This window comes from Cricetulus griseus, assembly GCF_003668045.3.
Source record: "Cricetulus griseus strain 17A/GY chromosome 1 unlocalized genomic scaffold, alternate assembly CriGri-PICRH-1.0 chr1_0, whole genome shotgun sequence".
In the NCBI taxonomy this organism is placed as follows: domain Eukaryota; kingdom Metazoa; phylum Chordata; class Mammalia; order Rodentia; family Cricetidae; genus Cricetulus; species Cricetulus griseus.
In genome coordinates, this window is record NW_023276806.1 from 244,283,284 (window position 1) to 244,301,733 (window position 18,450).

Sequence of the window (18,450 nt, forward strand, 5' to 3'; positions counted from 1 at the left end):
TTTTCATTACTACTTATGGCCATTTAAATGAGAACACCCCATAGGCTCATATGTTTGGATACTTGATCTGCAGTTAGTGGGACTGTTTGGAAATTATTAGGAGTGTGGTCTTGTTAGAGGAAATGTGTCACTGGGGGTAGGTTTCAAAAGTCCATGCTATTCCCAGTTAGATTACCCCACCATTCTCCCACCCCCCCTCTCTCTCAGGTCAGGATGTAAGCTCTTAGTTGCTGCTCTAGCACCATGCCTGCCTGCCTGTCTGCCATCGTGTTCCTAGCTGTGATGATCATGGACTCTAACCCTTTGGAACCATGAGCCAAATAAATGTTTTCTAAGTTGCCTTGGTCATAGCAATAGAAAAATAACTAAGAGAGACCTGTCTCCATAGAGGAATTCTGACACTCCATGATATTCTCTGGCTTTGTAACACCAAAATTCATATGCTCTGAGAAGCCCATTAGTCTTAGGTTAGCTGAGATGGTTACATACACTACTCCAATTATAATGTCCTCTTAAAGATAGACAGGCAGTCTCCAGGTCCTGTGATAACTCAAGACAAGAGGATCCAAGGTTAGGTTGGGAGGGCCTTAGAGATGAAGGCACTAACTACTTTATAGCTTCTCCAAGCAGAACTTGGGGTGTGTTAGGTCAGTACTTCTCAAACTCTGGAGCATATGTGGGTGATTCAGTTAAAATGAGGACTGATTCCTTCAGTGTAGATGGGTCTTAAGAGTTAGGGCTTTTGGCCCAAGAGCACACACACAGACACAAGGCTGAAGTTCAGGTACGGTGCAGCGTCAAGTAGGCACAACAGGACAACTAATGAAAATTATGACTAAGCATGATGGAGGGCCCAGTGTCCCTCAACACAGTATTACCTCAAAAGATTTATTGTGGTAAGAGTTTTATGTGCTTGGTAGTGACTGTCTGTGCAGAACCCCCAGAAGAGAGCCGGCGAGCAACAGCCCCATGCTGCCTACCTGAACACAGAGGCAAGACAGGGGAGGTGAGCTCATTGACATTGTTCCAAGATAAGTCAGCTCCAGAAGGGACATCAAATGGCATTCACAGCAGCCCAATCTGATCATTTCTGGAAACCTGGCTCTTCAGTTATCACCGCTGTCTAGTTATGAATTATAAATAAATGGAGATTTCAAATATAAAACACTCTGGCCACTGCACCACCTACCAGAGAACAAATGGAAATGCTTCCTGTTCCATAATTCATTAAGAACCAAGGCTCCAGGTTGTGTTCTCTGATTTTGGCTGAAATAGCCCCATTTTTTCAAAACACCACCCCCACTGTGCTTAGTCATATTTCCTTGTTCAAAACCAAGTAATTCATGTGTTCTAGATAAAATTGTGCTACCTTCTGACTTACTATTTTTCTCCCCACAGGGAATCTTCACTACCAACTGACCTTGTGTCTACCTGACCAATAAATAGGCTAGCATTCTAGGTCTAAATCAAAGGTATTAATAATGTCTAAAAAGATGCAAGACATATAAGGGGTTTCATCATAGACTTGATTGCTTTCATTCCAAACACCTATAAGATATACTCCCTATACCACACACCATAAGAAGTACATTTTAGGGATTGCATTATTTTATGTCTGGATTATCTTTCTACCTATAGTTAACACTAAGGGCAAGAATGAGAGGATATATACAGCATGGTAATTGCTCATTCAGAATCATCATGAGACAGTGTTATTATTCTCTATTAAATTATGTAGCCCATGTACAGAGACTTACAGAATATTTTCTCTAAGATTCTTTCTGTGTTACATCTAGAATTTTAGCTGCCTGTAACATACCTCCATGTTCTTAATTTACTTAATTTTGAATCATCCTTTAACCCTTTTTTTATTCTCAACTATTCAGTGGCTTCCCATCCCATCCCAGCCATCACAGATTTCCCAATTTCTTATTTTATCCAAGTCTTACTGCCTACATTGTATCTGTAGTACTTATAGTTCTGTCCAACTCTCCCTTCATATTGCCACATCTTATCAGCATCACTCAGCTCCACCATGACACCCACAGTGTGAAAGATATTATCCAGAGCTAAACCCAAGGTGCACTGGTAGGAGAAAGCCTGGCATGGCAATTTTGATTCTAGATGGGATATTGGAGGGAAAGTAGGAGGTAATGTTGCTCTCAGTTTAACTAATCATTTTTTTTGTTTTTATTTTATGAAAATAGGCATTTTTCCTGTATGAGTGTTTGTGTACCATGTGCATGCCTATTTCCCATGGAAGCCAGAAAAGGACACCTCATCCCCTGGAGCTGGAGTCACAGATGCTTGGGAGCTGCCATGTGGGAGCTGGGAGTTTAACCCAGGTCTTTTGTACGAGCAGCCAGTGCTCTTAACAGTTGAGCCATCACCCTATTCCCCCATCTTTTATTGATATAAACCTTAGTTCTTAAAACAAGGACTGAATATGAAAATTCGGTTACTTTGACCAGTCAGTGAGGGAAAGACAGAGAGCAGCCCTGGCTATACCGGTCCTGCTCCACTAGGCCCAAGTCTCAGTTTAGCTGTGTCACTTTCTCTGTTTCTACGCAGCAGCATATAGGAACTTCTCCATTTACTCCTGGGAGAAGAAGAACTTACGGTTTCTTCTTAAATGAAGAACACATTTTGCACACACAAGATGCTTTGGGAGGCTGGGGAGATGATTCAGTTTATAACCTTCTTGGTGGCTAAGTATGAGGACCTAAACTCAGACCTTGTCAAAAACCTAACAGGGCTGTGAGCACCTGTGCTGGAGAAGTGTTGACAGACACTCAGGCTTGCTGGCCAGCTAGGCCAGCCAAATCAGTGATCTCCAGGTCCATCGAGACACCTTGTCTCAAATAAATAAATAAAAGTGGATAACAATTAAGGAAGAAAACCAATTATCAACTTCTGGCCTCTAGCACATCTGCATACACACATACACACACAAAAGAAAGAGATGGCAAGGGGGGAAAGACAGACACACAGAGAGATGAAGAGAGACATACACACACACACACACACACACACACAGAGAGAGAGAGAGAGAGAGAGAGAGAGAGAGAGAGAGAGAGAGAGAGAGAGAATATGCAAGCTTTTACATGGTGGCCAGAAAGTAATTGGGTAAGAAGCCTTTAAAATTCTTTCAATGATCTCCCACTCTGATAGAAATGTCTTTGTATGTTTCCCTAAGTTTAAGTGTGGGATATTCCTACTATATTTACTTTACTGAATACAAAACCTATAAACGTGATATGTGTCACCTCAAGGTTAAATGATAAGAATCCGACACCACTTAATCTCTCTCTCTCTCTCTCTCTCTCTCTCTCTCTCTCTCTCTCTCGTCCTCTTGCTACCTTATTTCAATGAGTCTAGCTGCCATGTAGTCAGATTATCTATGAATGACTCACATGACAAGTTAGGGAAGCCACCAGGCAAAGGAAGCATGGGAGGGAACTGAGATCTCTGCTCTAATATCTTATAAGGAAGTCAGTCCTATCAACACACACATAAGTCTGGAGGTGCGACTTGCCCTATGGAGCTGTCTGGGGCTGTGGTTATCCCATGGCTCCACAGGGGGTCTCAGAATGAACCAAACTGCTCACAGTGGTGGAGGTGCATGTGTGGGTGGGTGGATGTGTGGGTAGGTGTATGTATGCATGCCACCACACAACTATGGAAGACAGATAACTACTTGAAGAATAGGTTTCCTCCCACGATTTATGTCCCAGGGATCCAATCAGGTGGTCAGGATTGGTGGCCTGAACTCAGCCACTAATGGCCTCACCCCTATCATTTCTCATTTAAAGTAACTTAAGAGTATACAAAATAAGGCAGTTAGTCAATACATATAGAAAAAACTAATAGATGAGCAAAAGGAAGAAAACAGAGAAGAAGAAGAAGAAGAAGAAGAAGAAGAAGAAGAAGAAGAAGAAGAAGAAGAAGAAGAAGAAGAAGAAGAAGAAGAAAGCACATCCATTTATGATCATCCCTCAGACCACTCATCCTAGCTCCTCTCATTAATACTGTCATCTGTGAGTTTAGTCAGCCTTGTTCTTCTGCCTATAAAAATCCCGATTAGTATTTGGATCTACCCACACACACAGTTCTTGCATTCCCTTGAGGATTTAAATCCTCATTAAGGCACACAGGCATTAAAGTTAAATCCGGATTAAAATGCACATAAACATTGTGAATTGAGGTGAATATCCAAAATTCAGACCTAAGATAGGCTTACAGTGTTAATGACTTGTGGTAAAGTAGCACGATATTGGAAGGATCCTGTTTCAGAAGTGAATATTTGATAAACATATACTTTCACAGATCAGTCATATAGTACAAAATGGACATGATGATTTCCTATGTTTGGTTTTTAAATTTTATATAATTATGTTTATTATAGAAAAGCATAGGCAAATAAAATCATAAAAATGTAGTCATTAATCCATCTCACTGTCTAATAAAAACCATGGTTAATATATAGGTCAATATTTTCACAAGCATTATGACACAATTTTTACCATTTAATTTATTGCAATTTATTTGAAAATTTAAGGATTGTTAATGGAGTGCTTTGGTCTGAACATGAAATATCCTCCACAGGTCCATGTGCTTGTTACATGCTTGGTCCTATCTGGTAGCACAATTTTGAGAAGTTCTGGCAACTTCAGGAAGTGGGACCTTGTAGGATATTGGAAAACTGGTACTTGGGGCATCTTATTCCTGGCCCTTCTCTCACTTGGAGTTTTTTATCTAATATGCTTCTACTGACTCTATGTTCTGCCTCCCAATAAGCCTCAAGTCAACAATGCCAATGACTGTGGATTTAAACCTCTAAGTGATAAGCCAGAATAGACTTTCTTCCCTTAAGTGTTTCTTTCAAGTATTTGGTCATGGGCATGACAAAAGTTAACATGTGGAAATTTAGCAATGATCCTAAGGAGGGCTCAAAATATGGTATTATTTTGTTTTTACTTTTGCTGTATTTGTTGGAAAGAGTATTTTTGATATCAGACAAAGAAACAAACAAAGGAAAAAAGAGAACTGGCAAGGCAATTTCTTTTTGCAAAGAATATGCAATGAACCAAGTAGGTTAGCAAGAAGCACATAGCCAAAGGCTTTGCCATTTATCCCTAAAGAAGGGGAGAGAGCGTGGCTACTCATCATCAGCTGGAGCTCAACTTTACAATTTACTCCTGATTGGCTAATTTAGAAACCAATGCAAAGAAAATGTATGGAAGGGAAAGGGAAGAGAGTCTCTCTTGGCCACCAATCGCATTCTAAAAATGTAACAGGCATTCACATAAACAAAAGATTAACCATGTGTGGGAAATGAAAAGATGTTACTTCCTTTTCATAAAAATTCTAAAAGATGGGGGAAATTTATGGACTATAGGTCTTCAGTATGCTACTTACCTGTGAAAACAAAAATCTCAAGTTACCTCATAAGCTGGGCAAATGCTTGCTAGATTTTACTCATGTTCTGAAATTAGGCTGAATTCAAAAGTAGTGGATTAGCTTATCTGATAGAGACAAATTTTAAATACCATTGCACCTAGGGTGTGGCATGGTTATTGCTTGCTGCTTTTAGCCAGTTTACAGTGATAAAGAGTTTGGAATTGCAAACAAAAAGGCTACAGATCCAGGGTAGACATTGTTAAAGAGAGTGGTACCATTAAAGGAAAACCCTTGGGGCCACAATCCAACACATCAAAGGACCCAGGGCATAAAAATTTTGCTTTGAGTTTTAAAATCTATTACTGCCTTTCCCCATAAACACTGACTTTCCCCATAAGCCACGAAAGCATCATGAGCCTTCCTCAATGAACAGAGAAAAAGAAACTTGAAACTGAAAGGTTTGTTCTGATCAAGATTTTGGAATTTTAAATAATTTTGCCTTCTTTGTAAACAATAATTGTTCTTTCAAAATTATTATTGTCACTGAAAAATTATGCACATGCAAAAGGATACAACCCTTAAGTAAAACATGCATCAGTTCCCCACATTTCTGATATTTGGTAGTAAGTGGACAGCTTATTCGGAAATCAGAAGAGGGAAAACATACATGCCCTCCTTCCCAAACGCCTTCTACAAAAAATGGGCACAGTGCATGAGCCTCAGTTTGACCACTTTAAGATGTGGTTCAAATGATAACCAACTAGACAAAAAGAGAGAAAAGAGAGGTGAGAGAGGGAGAGAGACAGGGACAGACAGACACAGAGAAACAAATAGAGAGATAGACTGACACACACAGTAAATGACATCTATAAAGTCTTTTAATTTTGTTTGAATTATTCTTTTTCATTGATCCCCAAATTGTGTTGATTTTAGTGAGCCCAGGTAGATAGTCTTTAATCTAATCTCTGTTATACTTCTTTAAATTGTAAGATGCATGGATGTACACTGATATAGTCACCAAAACTCCTTATGGTAAAAGGCAGAGACTGCAAAAGATAACTCAGCAATCTAGAAAGATGCAAATGAAAAATGCCCAGTTTTGAGTAGGTCCAGAGTGAATGCCTCTTCCTAAACAGTGAGCTGGAAACTTCAAGGGATTTTCACCATACTAACTAGCCCACTTCTCCGGGCCAGAGCCCACACTGCTGTTACACAGAGCGCCTGTTTAAAGCAGAAACCAAGATACACTATTGCTCTTCCTTTTCTACCCCTCCCCCTAAGCTTATACTTTTGAAAATACTGAGCAAATAATTGAAAGAGCATTAATGCCACCACATGTGCCCACCTACCTCTAACTGACCACATTTCCATTGCTCACAACTTGCAAAAATTCAGTTGAAATTCATGGAAATGAAGCATAAATATGCTTTCACCATAGCACGTCTAGCTACAAAAGCTGACTATCATTCCTCAGTGACAGCAGATGAGAGTAAAAACAGTTTCTTACACTTAGCAATATACAGACACCTTTGCCTCTGACACTGCTTTCTAAAGCATTTAGATCCTTCTTCCATCACTAGTGACAAGATACCATCAGCAGGATGATGGAGTGGCACTACACGGTGCTGTCACCTCAATGCAAGCATTAATCACAGGAGCTGTCCACTCAGGAAAAGACTGTCATAGAGGCTGAGGAATCCACAAAAACAGTTAGAGCTTCTGGGTGTAACAATGAGCTAAGAAGAGGTGCATTAATAGGGGGTCCCCTCCCCAACAAACTGAGCTTGTGGTACAGAGAAAAATCTCGGCATGTGAAAAAGACACTAAATTGAACAGGACTTTACCACGAACCCCAGAGCAGACCTACCCCAGTTCCCTTGGCTAACTGCTTCATTCTACCACCTATGGCTAGATTAGACTCCTGGACTTTCCCAGATTCCAGATCAGTCACATATCATACCCTAAGCCAGCTCCAGGGGGCTAAGAATTCAAATAAAATCAACTCTGAATCAATAAAAACAACTCCCAGGCTTCACCTAACTCACATGGACTCAGACTTTATAATCAAACCCTTAGGAAGCCCTAGTACCAGGCTGGCCTTGCCAGCTGCTGACTCTAGCACCTGGCACTTAGCACCTAGGCATCTCCTAATACGGTGCCAGCATCCACAGACTGAAGTTCTCGGAGAGTCCCCACCATCTCAGGCACCAGGCCACCACCACAGACACAGGCTCCAGCTGTCCCCTACAGATCCAGACTCCTGAGGTGCCCAGCCCTAAACTGAGTCCAAGCTCCATACTTGTTTCTTTGGTCCTGCAATCTTATGGACAAAGGCTGTGAGCCCACCTCAGTATAATATCAACCCTGCTTTGGTTGATACCAACAGCCTCAGGCTCCTGTAGACCAGGTCAGGTTTCAAAATCTAAGGCTCAACTCTTACTCCATTATATATATATTTTACTCTAACTCCTGTGGACAGAGTCCAGAAGCCCACCCCTGTAGACACTAGCTCTGATTGGATGTTGTAAAGTGAAAACACAGGTCTTTTCCAGTGGATCCAAGCTCCAGGTCTATTTCTGTGCATGCAGGCTCCAGACTTGTTCTTGTGAATCCAGGGACCAGGCATACTCACTTTACCCAGATATCAAACCAGCCTGCCCAAAGATGCAATAGGAGGGGTTGGGAGGGAGAGAGGGAAGGCCTACAGAACCTGTAGGTCCCTAACTGAACTAATGTGCACATTAGGCCTGCCTAAAAGATCAGAGAAAAGAATGTATCAGAAAGCTATTTAAAGAAATAGTGGCAGGATATTTTACAAATCTGGACAGTAAATGGAAAGTTTGGATGTTCAAAGCATTGAGAACCACAGAGAGAATCCACAGGAGCAAATCTTACCAAAACACAGTTTGATCCTGTTTCCAAAATTTAAGTGCAAGGAGAATTTTGAAAATAGCAACCCAGCACTTTGGAAACTGAGGCAAGAAGGCCACCCTGGCCTATATAGGGAGACTTGACTAACATACAAACAAAGAGCAATTGAACACAGCAAGAGAGAATAAAACATTTCACATACAGCTGAACTTCTGCAAGTTCAGGAGATTTTTGGTGGAAATGTTCGTATCTACAAGAGAGTGGTGTGGTGGTATGAAAATGAATGGCTTCCATGGACTCATCGATTTAAATGCTTGGTCACCAGGGAGTGGCCCTAGCTTGGCCTTGCTGGAGTAGGTGTGGCCTTGTAGGAGGAAGTGTGTCACTGGAGGTAGTTTTGGGGTTTCAAATGCTCAAGTCAGGCTCACCATCTCTCTCCCCTCCTGCTGCCTGCTGATCCAGATGAAGAACTCTCAGCTCCTCTCCAGCATCACGTCTACCTGCGTGCTGCCATGCTTCCCACCACAGTGTTAATGGACTTGCCTCTGAAAATGTAAGCCAGGCCCAATTAAATGTTTTCCTTTGAAAGAGTTGCCTTGGTCATGGTGTCTCTTCACAGCAATAGTACACTGACTAAGACAAGTGGTTCTGCTGTTTTGTTTAGAGTATACCCTGGAACCCAAGAATAATGTGCCAGACAAGTCTGCCCTTCCTTCAGGATTGAAAGAGAGAGAAGAACTCTCCCACACGAACAAAAGCCACAGATGTCTATTGCCACTGCATTTGCTTTTCTAGAAAAGCAAAAGTCAGCTGAGTCAAATTCAAATAAAAGGACACAAGTGAGGTGTGGATGGAAGGGTGGCATTCACTGTGCAGGGGAAAAGAAAATTCTAATTCAGACCACTGAAGAGAACACGAGCTAGAACCTGGCCAGGTGGTGTTAGCTTAGAGAAGATTCTTTAAGTGACTAGATTGTTTCTTGGCTCAAAGCTGGAAATGTCTTTGAGTCTGTTGCCAGCATTGTCCTAGCTGAAAGCCAGGAAGACCATATTTAAGGCTGACTGTCCCTAGTTCTATCATGACCAGAGTGGGTGACAGAAGGGGTCCCGTTTTCCTTACTTGTTTCTCATGGGAATCCCTTCATGGAAACCTTAGTGAAGTTGTAACTGAAACTGAGGTATCTGCACATTTACAGTGAGTTGAACAGATCAACTCATCAACCTATACTTTCCTCATCTAGGAAAGCCTCATTAACTCCAAGGTAGTGCCCTTCAATGATGTCTCACTCCCAGAGACTCCATGAAAGTGCCCCTAAAAATACTCCAGTTCCAGGGACCCCACCTGCCACACAGAGCTCTGCCTCAATGGTGTCCCCTTCCCAGGGACCTCTTGCCACAGAGGAGCACTGTCCTTTCTCTTTCTCTTGAGCTCCAGATAGTCACAAACTTCTTTCAGGAATGACCTCGCCATTTGTGAGCTTTGTCTTCTCAAGCCTCCAGACAAAAATCCAAAGACCACGGACTCAGTGAACGTCTTGATTCTACACCTAAACTCCTGAGTGAAAGACCACCCTGGAGCAAAGGAAAAATATCTGCTGCTCTACCTCAGTATTACCCTCTCAATACAGCTCAGACTAGTTTTACCTTTTGAATAAATGCTTTAAAAACAAAGGATAAGAAATAACTTTAGCTATGACAGCTAATTTGGCAAGAATGCATAGAGAAGAGATGTGACATGTAACATAAACGTGGGATGAGCAGATATTCAAAGACAAGGATTCTGTGTGGGGTTATAGGGACCTTCATACCAACTTTAAATCAGTTATTAACTTAAATAAGTAAACTATAGCAGACCTTGTAAGACTGGTAAAAAAAACATTTAGGATGTTTACTATAATAAAAATTGATTAATTTAAACACAAAATTTAAAAATTGAGAGGAAACCGGTAGGTAAAATACATCATCACAAGGAGGACAAATGGGTGCAAGAACTAGAAGATCTAAGAGTAGAACAATTAACACAGTGGCTATACTCCTTATTCATTAGTAACCACCTCATTTATAAACTGATTGATTCTCCAATCAGTAGACAGAGAGTGACAGAATGAAAAGAGGAGGAAGGCAGGGAGAAAGGCAGGGAGGGAGGGAGAGAGGGAGGGAGGGAGGGAGGGAAGGAGGGAGGGAGGGAAGGAGATCCAGAAGGGATGATGGTGGCTGTACTTGTCAAATAAAACAGACTTTTAGAAAAAAAAACTATGCAATGAGATATAGCTAATTAAATAATTGACAAAATGGTCCATTTATAAAGTGGATGCTGCATATACATCTTTATCCCTAACAGAAAAGTACTTCGTTATAATAAAGTGAATATCAAAACTGAAAGTATAAATAGATAGAAATGCAGTGCAGTACGAGGCTTTAATACCGAGGTTTCCACGATGGGCAGATTGATCATGAAGAGAAAAAAATCAGAAGGAAAAAGTAGATAGGAAGAATACCATAGACCAAATGGACCTAACAGACACCTACAGAAAAACCACCCAACATAAACATTTTTAAACACATATTCTCCAGAATAGGTCATAGGTCAAGGCACAATGTAAGTCTTAACCAATTTAAGATTAAAAAATCCAAGAATGCTTTCTGATCACAGTGGTATGAAATTGCAGATATGAAGGGATGCCTGTGTACATGTACACACACATACACATGTGCACACATGTTGTTAACACAAGAAATCTGGATAATTGCAGTGAAATGATGAACCTAAAGGACATTGTGTTAAGTGAAATAAGCCTGGCACCAGGTACAGGACACATGATCTTATTTGTAGGAGGAATCTAAAACATGTCAAAGCCACAGCAACACAGAGTGGTGGTTTTCAGGGTTTATGGGATGTACACATGTTGGTTAAAATATTTCAACAGGTGAGTGAATAATTTCTAGAAATCTTTTGTACTTTTTGCTAACTACAATCCATAATAAGATATATTGAAAAGTGCCAGAAGAATAAATTTGAGAATCATAAAGTTTCTCAACTCAAAAAATCAATGAATTTGAGACAAAAGATGCATTTGTTGGGTTGACTTAATCATTTCACATTCCTTACATGAGTTAACATTCATCACACTGCATACCATGCATGACTATAATCTTTATTTGTTAGTTACATTCTAATGAAGCTAGAGACCGGGAACGAAAGCCTATTTTTCTCACTCAAGGAATAACATAAAATGTCAGATTTTCAAGGTGCAGTCTTCAGAGAAGTCATCCATGAACTGATGCTGAGCTAGCCCTTGACAAAGGCTTGACAGAGACAGCTGATATTTGAGAGAGGCAGTTAGCGGATCTGATAACCTCTCATTCCTAAATGCTGACCTTTTCATTGTTGTCAAGATAATAGCAGTGCACCAGGACACACTTTTCTAACATCCTGCCAAAATTTAGAAAGCTAAAGCTTAGTATTTCCACTTACCCTTGACCCTTCTTTTTATATAAGGCCACATGGCACAGATGTTCTATAGAATCTAACATTTGGTCTTTAAAGACTTTTTTTCAGGATAATTGATCCTAGGACTCTCTCTGGACTGCAATTGGAGCTGAGAACACTGATATGTAACTCACTGCCCATCGCTGGGGGTTAGTCACTCTAGATTCTTTCTACACTCTATTTCAAAGCCATTACCTGCAATTAAAATGATTTCTCTTCAAAAATGAAAACTGCCACTCATTGTGACTTAATATTTGTCATGCCTATCAGGGCTGAAATACAGTGGACGTATTTAGAGTGTGGTATGCTTCTCTGTGTGCTAAAGAAGATCATAGATTGGCATCCCTTGAAAATTCATGGCATCCATGCAGTGTGAGACCTTCTGTCACTGCCTGACAACCACCCATCTCCCTTGAGTTCTCTTTTGACTCTCTATGATTTTCAATCACCCTACTCAATCTGCCTGGTTTACCTTCACCTCTCGCTTATACATTCATAGTATCTGCTCTCTCAAACTTGTCCTACCCTCTCCATTTATAATGTGACATCTTTCCTATTTCCCTATAATGACAACAGGAAAATGATTCTTCCTGGTTTTGGTTATTCTGTCACTAGTACTGCTGAAAACAATACATCCTCCTCCTCGGACATTTGATAAACACCAGCCTATGCATACATTTTATTTTATTTTATTTTATTTTAATTGATGCATGTGTGTCTGTGTGTGAGTTTGTGCATATGTGTACAGATGCCCATGAAATCCAGAAGAGGGCATAGGATCTCCCAGGAGGTGGAGTTACAGGTGGTTATGAGCTGCCTGATGGGGGTGCTGGGAACTAAACTTCAGTCCTCTGAACAACACCACATGTGTTTAACCACTGAGCAATCTCTCTAGCCACATGAACACAGTTTATGAGAATGTTTTAGACTTCCTGACACTCTGTTTATGACTCAAGCCTTGCTTGCAATGCATTTTTCCTTCTTTCCACTCCAATGGAATTGCTTGTTTTAATGTCCAGTAAACCCATCTTTAGAAAATCAGTGGATATATCTCCAAACTGTATTGCACTTGATTTTTAGATCATCTGACATTTCTATTCACTCGCCTTGACATTCTCTCCTTCCTTGTCCTTCATGCCCCAGCAGGGGCCAGACACCTGTTAGTCTTTCTGTTCTTCCCCTAATCCTCTTTGCATCCTGCCTTCCCAGCTCCTGAGCCCAGTCAGCCATGTGCTATATACTCTACAAACTAACATCCTTGGCCTCTTGCTTCTTGAGCCAATTGAGAATCCTGGAAGGGGACTAGAGAGAGAGAGAGAGAGAGAGAGAGAGAGAGAGAGAGAGAGAGAGAGAGGCAAATTAGATAATATTTATTTCAATTATTTTCTTTTAAGATAAAGCACAAAGTTAAAACAAGAAGCTACATTTCTTTGTTTAAATATAAAGAAATACGTTTCTCCTTATTTTTAAGAGCATTTACATTTCAAAGTTTAATATCACATTCCCTTTCCGTGTCTTTGAAATGTGTGGAAATCTTTTTAGAAGCTAAATAAGCCTCTTGCTGGCTTTAGGAGCCAGTAGCAAGTCATTCACAAGGATCTAGGAGCCATTGCCTTGGAATAGCAACATACAGAAATAAATAAATAAATAAATAAATAAATAAATAAATAAATAAATAAATAAATTTCCCCTTTTTCACAATTTCTATGGGAGAAAGAAATCTAACTTCAGTATTTCAGAAGGATTTTCTCTTCAAGTTTCAAAAATATTTTTTTCTCATAAAAATATGAGAACATTGCTATTCCTGTGGATAAAACCAATTAGCTAACACAGATGGTCACCTAAACTGCCAGGTGAATCTATAATTAACTACATACTGCAGACAATCCCATCACAGGTGGTTGGTTATATACTGATATCTAACAAGGCCGAAATGTACATAGTCAACCATGAAGCAAACCTACCTCTACATCCGTATCTTAAGAAATTTTCACAAAGGCACAGATGAGATGGATACAAGTATGTCCATAAGCTACTTAATTTTCTAAGTAATTTTTAGACTAAAGAAAAATCTCTAAATAATACCAGCATGCAGCAAGTTGCTAAAGTGGTAGGTATTGTGAATATCTGCTGCTATTTCATATATTCTGTACTATGCAATACAGTTATATAGGTTATATGCACTACAAACATCAAAGTCACAGTTCTACAGAGTATAACATCAGATTTGATGGTGCTTGTTCCTGTTTATATAGCATTGGGGGGAAAGGTCCAATAATAAAGAAAATAGAAATCTTTAATAGAATAGCAGCTGGTTACAGGTAAGAGAAGCCCTACGAAACTATGAGCGTGTTTACTTCACCAGATCTCTACAGGTGAAAAGCAAGCAGAAGGACACATTCAAAGAGCAGAGACAAAAGAAGGAAGAATACTACAAACTGCTAGCACCTAAATCCTCTCAGACAAACACAAGCCAGGGAGCAGGGGTGTACCACCACAAGACTTACCTTACAAGAAATGTAATTTCTTCAAACCAAAGGAAAAGCTCGTTAAGTTTATATTTTCAATCTGAAAACAAAATAAAATATAAAAGGCTAGTGAAGTAAGTTTATGGTGAAATTGAGATCATGGATACTGTAACAGCACTCTGCAATACATGGCATCTCTAATAAAGAGGAAGGAACAAAATTATTTAAACATCTGGAGCTACAAGAGATGGTTAAGAAATACAAATTATAAAGATGTATGGTATGACGTCAAAAACAATCTCAGGGGTTTTGGCAGTGGGAGTTAAGGCAAGGGATCAAACTAAGCCAAGTTAGCTTAAAACAGTCAGTAAATTAGTGTGTCTTAGAGGCATTTGATTGGATCACAAAACAAAACCATTGCTAGACAAATTGATAAAAGGAATGGATTCAAGCACATCACAGATTCAGAAATTCATCAAACCATAAAGATATTAATAAAGGAGAAAATGATAGAGTGCACACTAGTCAGAAGTTATTGAAATGCTAGTGTCAAGTCCTTCTGTATTAACAATTTCCTTGAAAAAAAATGGATCAAATTCTCAAGGCAAAGGCATAAAGTGGGCTTGAGAATGTAGCTCCATGATAAAGTGCTCATAGCATGAACAAGACCCTAGCATGAACTCAAGTATGATTAAGAAAAAGACATCTAGTAGCTGAATAGATTTTGAAAACAACTCAAATACATGCTGCCTATTAAGAAAATAGTTTCACCTCTAATGGCACACTGCAAATGAAGGGATGGGAAAATACTTCAATGGCAACTAAAATAGGGCAGGAGTGGTTACCTTTATACTAAATAAAATACACTTAAAACTATCAAAATAGAGAAATGACATTATAAAATGATACATGCGGTAAATTTATCAGGAAATTACAGCAATTAAGAGTTTGTGGTACTCAGTATTGAAACACCTAAACATTAGTTCAACCAAATGGTAAAAGTTCCCAAGTTAGCAAATAGCTATACAGAACAATGATGTATAGAGCTTCAGCATGCCACACTGTACATGGATCAGGTCACACACAGAGAAAAACAATATATCAACTACATTTAGGTTAAATTGCTCTAACAGGCACTGTAGAAGGGATAGCTGGTCCAATAGTAACAGAGTGCAAATTCCACCAATGGCAATATTTACTTTATGAGTTTAGGGGCTGCAATCCTGGGCACATATGGATTTATAATTGTCACATACTTTTGTTAAACTAAGAGCTTTATCATATAACAACCTTCCTTGTCCTTTTTATTGCATTTCTTTTGTAGTTATTTCATGTGATGTAAGTATGACTAACCCTGCTTCATTATGAATACCAACAGAGTGGTTCACTCCATTGCTCCCCTTCCTCTGTCTTTAGAGGTGAGGTGAGTGTCACCTAAGCAGCATACAGCTGGTCATATTCTGTCTAGTCAGTCATGCTTTGCCGTATAACTGAAGAATTTAATCCATTTACTTTCAAGGTACTCTGGTGAGGCCATGCTATAGCTATCTCAATGCCTGTTTTCAACTTTTACTCCAGGCGCCTCCTTTTCTTCCTGTGTTCACTCTCTGTGGTTAAATTGTCTTTAGCAGTCTATTTTGCTTCCTTATTGTTTTTATGTTCCCATTGTAAACTTGTGCCTTTTTTGTTACCAGGAGTTTTTTTTAACAAGGTATTTTGGGAATGATTGACATTGGTTGTAAAGATTGCAACTGAAACCAAAATTAAAAATACTGACAGAAAAATTCTACACTTGTGCTCCATTCCTTGCCACACTTTGAATTTATTGAGATTATAATAGGATTGCATCATTTCTTCCTTCCCGTCCTCTCTCCAAATCATCCTCCCCTCTTTGTTCTCTTTCAAATGCCTGGTCTGATTGTGTGTGTGTGTGCTGATTGTGTGTGTCTGATTGTGCTGTTGTATATATATATATATATATATATATATATATATATTAAATATATATTCTAAATATATATATTCTAAATATATATTCTAAATCCAACCTGTTCAATCTGTATAATGTTACTTGTATATACATTTCCAGGTCTGACAATTTGGTATTGGATAGCCAATTGTGTCGTCCTCCCTGGTGAAGACTATTTTTCTCACTCCCAACATTCCTTAGTTGCCTGTTTTCGGTAGTTCCTGTAATGCTTAGTGCAGCGGTGAGACCTTCTGGGCTTTCCCTGTCTACTTTGGCATGTCTATTGATGCTGCCCTAGATCAGCTCCTGTTTAGGCAATCATGCTGGTGAGACTTCATGGGCGAAGCTTCTGACATTCCTAGGACACACAATCTGGCAGCAAACTCCCCCATTTCTGGATCTTACAGTCTTTTGGCCCTTTCTTCCATAATGTTCTCTGAGCCTAAAGTGTGGGAGTGTTGTAGATGTATTCACTGGGACTGGACTCAGTTCTGCATTTTCATTGGTTGCAGATTTCTGTAATTGTCTCTGTGTGCTGCACTGAGAAGTTACCATGATGAGGAGTAAAGTTTTCAATTAAAATTATTTTATTTTATGTGTGAGTGCCACATCACATGTGTGCAGTGCTAATATGGATCAGAAGGGGAGCCAACCAGTGGTCTTCAATGCTGAGCTGCCTCTCTAGTCTCATACTTTGAATTTTTGAAACCCCACTTTACATCTTTCTATATTACTTATCTCTTAAGTTATTATTTTGCTTATTTTAATGGTTTTGTTTTCAGTCCTTGTAGTAAATATGTTTATAGCATACTATGGTTAAAATATAAATATTCAAAATCTGTATATTCTTTTTGAGGAATGTTAAGCCTCTGATAACATGTTCTTATTCATTACTATCTTTTATTTCAGTTTGAAGAATTTTAGCATTTTTATACGATCCTTTGGTAGTTTCAAATCTTGTAGCTAATATTTGTCTGGGAATGCATTCATCATCTTCATTTCTAAAGCAAATCTTTGGTAGGAACAGTGTTTTTGCTTCAAAGGTTATTCCCTTCAGTACTTTGACCTTCCAGGAAGCCTTCTGGTGACAGCTGTGCACAGGGAACTGTGACACAGTTACGTGCATTTCATCATGCTGTCTAAAATTCTTCTCTTTAGCTTTAATTTGTTAGGGTTTTTTATACTCCATCTTGGAGTAAATTTAGTGATTTGAATCTGATTGGTGACTTGTCTTCCATACTCATGAGCCTGTATTCAGGTTTTGTAGAATTCTGCCTGGCCTTTGGACTCACAATGGAAGGAAATTCTTCAGGATCTCATAAAAGGAGATGCCTCTCTTTCCTCCAGGTACACAGCGACTTTCTGTATGTGTTGAGTCATTGGGAGGAAAGAAAGAGTGGGATGGGCATGTTTATGGTCACTAACATTGCAATGATGGGTCACACCCAGAGCACACAGTCTGCTGAGGTTGGCGCAACAAAGGAACAGGGCCAAAGTGCACATTCCCATGGGCTGTCTACTTGGGATGCACACTCATGGACAATGAAAGCTACAATCATCCACAGTGCTGTTGTTTGAAATACAATTATGATTGACAAGGACTTTGGCTTGCCACTGGACCAACATGAGTCTGAAGAGTTTGCCTCTGAGTACTGTCCTGGGGATGATTATGCAGACCTGTCCTGTGTTAGGCTTTGCCAGCTCATCACTAAGTGCCAAGGTACATACTGTGACTTTTTTCTGCACAAATACCCACTAGGAAGAACTTTATTATTTGATGTGCTGCCAAGGGATGGGAAGGGACAGTGGACTAAGTCTCTTGGCTATTCAGTGTGACAGTCAGTCAGCCAGATCATACCTGAGTTCGCATGACCTGTATTGTTTCTTCTGATAAGTTTCCTAATAGTGGAACTGGGAACCACATATACTTTCCTTGCTTTTAGAATTTCTGTCTTTGTCTCTGTCTTTCACTTGTTTTCTATCTTTGATTAGATTTGATAGAGTTCAATATCTCAAGTGACTCTTAACACATCATTTACCTGGATATTTTTATCATTTTTACTTTTTGAAAGTTGTATCTCCTGAGCAAATTGGGAGCATGAGGGGATGGGAGAGGGAGCTAGGAGAATTAGAAGGGGAGAAGAGGAGGGGTGAGGAGGACATGAGGGGGCAGGAAGGTTCAGTTGGGGAAAGAATAGAGGAGAGCAAGATAAGAGGATAATATAATAGAGGGAGACATTATAGGTGTAAAGA